Raw genomic sequence first — 6,000 nt, forward strand, 5'->3', positions numbered from 1 at the left:
CTAACATTTTTGTTGTAAGCACCAGCCATTCTCTGTTGGTAACTATTCATCCTTATCCTAGCCAGATCCCTGATTTCCTCAATAGTATCCAGGTCTTGAGCCAGGTTCACATCATTTTCCTCAGGATCACAGGTACTTGTTCTAGCAGTTGGAACTACCATTTCTGTTGGGATCACTGATTCTGCCCCAAATACCAAAGAGAATGGTGTTTGACCAGTAGCATTCTTAGGGGTTGTCCTATCAGCCCAAAGCACATAAGGTAATTCTTCTGCCCATTTCCCTTTCTTGGATCCAAGTTTCTTCTTCAAATTGTTGATGATGATCTTGTTGGATGATTCTGCTTGACCATTAGCTTGTGGGTGGACTGGTGTTGATGTTATCATCTTAATCCCCCAGCTGTCACAAAAGTTAGTGGTTCTGCCCCCAATAAATTGGGAACCATTATCACATATAATTTCAGAAGGGATACCAAATCTAGTTATAATATTTCTTTTAATGAAGGATATAACTTCCTTTTCTCTGACTTGGGCAAAAGCTTCAGCCTCTATCCACTTGGAGAAGTAATCAGTCATAGCAAGCATGAACACTTTCCCACCAGGTGCTTTAGGGAGTGTACCAACTATATCCATCCCCCACCTCATAAATGGCCAAGAGGAGGATATAGGATGTAGAAATTCAGCCGACTGATGAAGGATATTGCTGTGTCTTTGACAAGGATCACACTTCTTAGCATATTCCACAGCATCTCTTTTCATAGTTGGCCAGTAGTATCCTGTCCTTAAGATCCTTGAGAACAATGCCCTGCCCCCAGTGTGGTTTCCACAATCTCCTTCATGGAAGTCTTTTAAAACTTCTTGGACTTCAGGATCCTCAATGCATCTTAAATATGGTCCTGCAAGAGATCGCTTATACAACATATTATTTAAGATTGTGAATTGAGATACCTTAATTTTGAAAGCCCTCGGATTTTGTCCCATAGGAATCTCTCCGTGTTGTAAGTATCTCATGATTGGTGAGATCCATGATCCTGATCCTGAATAAGATTGAGTATCCTCACTAGGGATAATTGCAGAATCCTCCCCTATTTCCATGGCCACATGATCCTCGATGGCAGGAGCCAAGATATGGATAAGGGAATGCTTATATCCTCCGGGATCTTCAAAGATGATCCTAAATTAGCCAATGCATCAGCTTCTGTATTTTCTTCCCTTGGTACCTGTGTCAAACTAAAGGAAACAAAAGAGAGTGCCAATTCTTTGACTATCTCTAAATATTTGGTTAGCTTTTCACCTTGAACAGTATAGGATCCATTAAAATGATTTGTAATTAATAATGAATCTACATGTACCTCAAGGTACCTAATCCCCATATGCTTAGCAATTTGTAAACCAGCAATCAAGGCTTCATATTCAGCCTCATTGTTAGTGGTTTGGAACTCACAAGCTATGGAGTGGGGTATTATGTCCCCCTGTGGCGATTTTAGTAGTATACCAAGCCCTGTGCCTTTAACGTTTGAGGATCCATCAGTATAGAGTATCCAAGGATCCTTGGTCTCTTCTAGTTGCTGGACTTCAAACTCAGCTTCTTTTTGTAAATCACTACTGAAATCAGCCACAAAGTCGGCCAATGCTTGGGATTTGATGGCTGTCCTGGGCTCATATCTTATATCATAGGCACTAAGCTTCACTGCCCACTTAGCCATCCTTCCTGACATCTCTGGTTTCCTGAGGACATTCTTAATTGGAAAATTAGTTTTAACAACGATAACATGAGTTTCAAAATAATGTCTCAGCTTAGTGGATGCCATAATTAATGCAAGAATAAGCTTTTCAAGGTGTGAATACCTGGATTCGGCATCAAGTAAACTCTTACTTACATAATAGACAGGATGTTGTGTACCTTCATGATCCTTAACAAGGACTGCACTTACTGCTTTTGAGGATACTGCAAGATATAAGGATAACACATCTCTTTCTCTGGTTTCATCAAGGCTGGGGCTGAGGATAGGTAATCTTTGAGAGCTCGTAAAGCACTCTCATGCTTCTCAGTCCACTCAAATTTCTTGTTCTTCCTTAGGATATCATAGAATTCTTTGCACTTTTCGGAGGATTTAGATATAAATCTGTTCAAAGCTGCTATCCTGCCTGTTAGTCTTTGGACATCCTTAGCATTGGCAGGAGATTTGATATTCACTAAGGCTTTGATTTGTTCCGGGCTAGCTTCAATGCCTCTCTTGGTCACCATGTATCCTAAGAACTTACCTGCTTTAACACCAAAGTGACATTTTGAAGGATTAAGTTTCATGTTGTATCTGTCAAGGATATCAAATGCTTCCTCCAAGTCTCTTAGGTGATCCTCAGCTTTTATGGACTTCACCACCATATCATCTATGTAAACCTCCATAGTTTGTCCAATTTGATCCTTGAACATCATATTCACCAGCCTTTGATATGTTGCACCTGCATTCCTTAATCCAAACGGCATAGCAATATAACAATATATACCGGTTGGAGTCATAAAAGCCGTATCCTCTTGATCAGATGGTTCCATCTGAATTTGTTGAAATCCAGATGAAGCATCCATAAAAGTCAACAGTTCATGACCCGCCGTTGCATCCACCATGGAGTCAATGTGGGGTAATGGGAAAGGATCCTTGGGACATGCCTTATTTAAATCTGTAAAATCGACACATACCCTCCACTTTCCAATTTTCTTTTGAACAACAACCACATTGGCCAACCATCTTGGATACTTGACCTCTCTAATCATACCTGCCAGGAGCAATTTCTCTACCTCTTCCTGGATAATGGCATTTCTTTCCGGTGCAAACTTCCTCCTTTTTTGATGGATTGGTTTGAATGACCTGTCAATGCCAAGTTTATGAGTTATAATATCCTTAGATATATCTGTCATATCCTCATGCTTCCATGCAAAAGTAGTCTTTCTTCTTTTGAGGAAGGATACAAGATCTTCTTTCATTTTGCCAAGGATCCCTGATCCGATATAGATTTTGGATTCAGGATCATCAGGATCCATGAGGATTTCTACCACATCCTGCACTCTTGCCTCCAAGACATCCCTTGGAGGATACTTTGATTGCTATTGCTCCCTTGATTTCGAGGCTGGTTTCATTGATGAAGTGTAGCAATCCTTAGCCTCCTGCTGATCACTATCAATCTTGACTATTCCCCAAGGGCTAGGGAGCTTCACACATTGATGGTAGGTAGATGGGACTGCCTTCATATCGTGTATCCAGGGCCTGCCAAGGATAACATTACAACAAGATAAACAGTCAATAACACAGAATTTTTGATAATTTTGTAATCCTTCAACATAAATTGGGAGTTTAATGTCCCCCAGGGTATTCTTGGTTTCGCCACTAAATCCCACGAGCACGGAGGATCTTGGTATGATATCTGATTCAGGGATACCCATTTTCTTCAGAACATCTAGCTGGATAATGTTCACTGAGCTTCCTCCGTCAATAAGGATCCTGCGGACAAAATGGTTAGAAAGAAAAAGAGTAATAACTAAACCATCGTGATGAGGATCCTGGATGTCAACACGATCATCCTCATCAAAGGTTATGACTTTTCCTTCAGAGACACTTGATGTTCGAACAGGTCTTTCTCCATTATCCATTTTAGCTTCCTTTGCATGCCTTTTAGCTGCTAAGAAGGATGTACCACAGATGTCTGGTCCTCCAGAAATAAAGTTTATCACTTGTGCATCGGCTGGAGGGGCCGGAGCTTTCTCTGGGATCCTTTCAGGATCCTGAGTCCTTGACTTTTTTCTACCCAGCAATTCTTTTAAATGCCCCTTTCTCAATAAGTATCCAATTTCCTTTCTCAATGCAATGCATTCCTCTGTTTAATGCCCAAAATCCTCATGGTATGCACACCACTTTGATTTGTCTTTGGTTGCAGCCGGTCTGTCATTTTTTCTAGGCTATCTGGCTTTATCTCCTAGATTCTGCATCGCAAGGATTAGTTCATTGTTATCAACGGAAAAACAATATTCAGAAATTGGAGGATAATCCTCATCATCATCTTCTTGATCAACAGCATGCACGTTCTGGTTATCGGATCTGTTATAGGATTTGAATTTGTTATTCTTGAACGCGGATCCTTGCTTTTCTTGTTTTGAGGATCCTGCTAATCTCTCCTGGATCCTTTTGTCATCCTCTAGCCTGATAAACCTGAGTGCCCGGGTTCTTACCTCATCTAGGTTCCTGCATGGTGTCATAACAAGATCATCGTAGAATAATGAATCCCTGAGCAATCCCATTTTGAAGGCCTCAACAGCGGTGGCTATATCCAAGTTGGGAATGTCTAAGGATTCTTTACTAAACTTGGTTATGTAATCCCTTAATGATTCATTATGACCCTGGGTTACCCTATATAGATCACTAGTTAATCGCTCAAATTTTCTACTACAAGAAAACTGATTATTGAATAAGTTAACTAGATTAGCAAATGAGGTAATAGAGTAAGGGGGAAGACTTAGTAGCCATTTGAGAGCTGATCCAGTAAGAGTGGATCCAAATCCCTTGCATAGGCATGCTTCCTTTATCTTTCTGGAATTGGATTGATCTCCATCCTCTCCCTATATTGTGCTATGTGTTCCTCAGGATCCGTCGAACCATCATACAGCTTCATAGTTGGAACATGGAACCTTTTGGGTATCTCAGCATCACAAATTGGTGGTGCAAAACGAGATATCTTATGGCTTCCATCTGCAATCTCTGGGATAGGTTTGACCACTCCTGGAACACTTGATATCATATCCTTCAGTTTTTGCAACTCTCTGGCCATAGCATGGTTGATACCTGTATCCTGCATGAATCCATGGTTAGTGGTAAGAGAATTATTAAAAGTGTTACCTCCCATTGGGTTCAAGTTAGGAACACCGGATGTGAATCCATATTGCTGGGACTCTGGGATTATGGAGGGACCAGTGGAAGCAATGGTCTGCATCGGAATAAAATCTCCCTGATGGACATCTGAACTTGCTGTTTGCAAACTCCTCAAGGATCTTGGCATCTGGAAGGGTCCCTGGATTTGGGATGATCCTGGAACAAAGGAGGATCCTTGAACCTGGGATGATCCTGGAACAAAGGAGGATCCTTGAACCTGGGATGATCCTGGAACAAAGGAGGATCCTTGAACCTGGGATGATCCTGGAACAAAGGAGGATCCTTGAACCTGGGATGGTCCTGGAACAGAGGAAAATCCTTGAATCTGCTGCGCTCCTGAGTAGGCTCTTGAATTCATGAAGGATCCCATATGCTGAGGATAGGATCCTGCTGGCTGGAAATATAAACCTGATGCCTGAGTCACTATTGCTGAACCGTAGTGCACTCCTTTTGGTCCACCCACATATTGAACATCTGGAACCTCTGACGGCTAAGAAGTAATCACCGGAGTGTCAAAATTCAAAGATCTGGACACCAGTGGGGAATGATCCTCTGTCGCTTTCTTTTGTTTCTTGAGATCTCCGATTTCTTTGAGGATCCTATCATTGGTCTTATCCTATTGCTGTATATGTTCCTTCATCTGCAAAATCAAAGTAAACATGTCACTAGTAGTGGGAGTGTAAGGAGCAGAAGAAGTTAGAGGTTTAGAGAAAATGGGAGTTGGTTTCTTCTCAGCATTTTTCTGAGATCCAGCAGGAGGTGGAGGCAAAGGTGGAATGCCCTGAGACGAATTGACTGCAGACATTGCAGTAGAGGTATTCTTCAATGATGAAGCCATATATTCGTATGCAATGAACCGGAATGATCACCAACAGAAAAACTTCTTAGGAATGAAGTACCAATTGCCCCACGGTGGGCGCCAAACTGTTTTGGTTAAAAATCTAATGAGGATAATGCAACCAAACTCTTAGTTACGGGGAATGATGCTTGAAATGAAGAACAATAATAAGGATCACTTCAATGTAAATTGCACAAATGACACAAGGATTTATACGAGGAAAAAGCCCTTGATCAATGAATGATCT

The sequence above is a fragment of the Helianthus annuus genome, chromosome 17 (assembly GCF_002127325.2).
Source record: "Helianthus annuus cultivar XRQ/B chromosome 17, HanXRQr2.0-SUNRISE, whole genome shotgun sequence".
Lineage (NCBI taxonomy): Eukaryota > Viridiplantae > Streptophyta > Magnoliopsida > Asterales > Asteraceae > Helianthus > Helianthus annuus.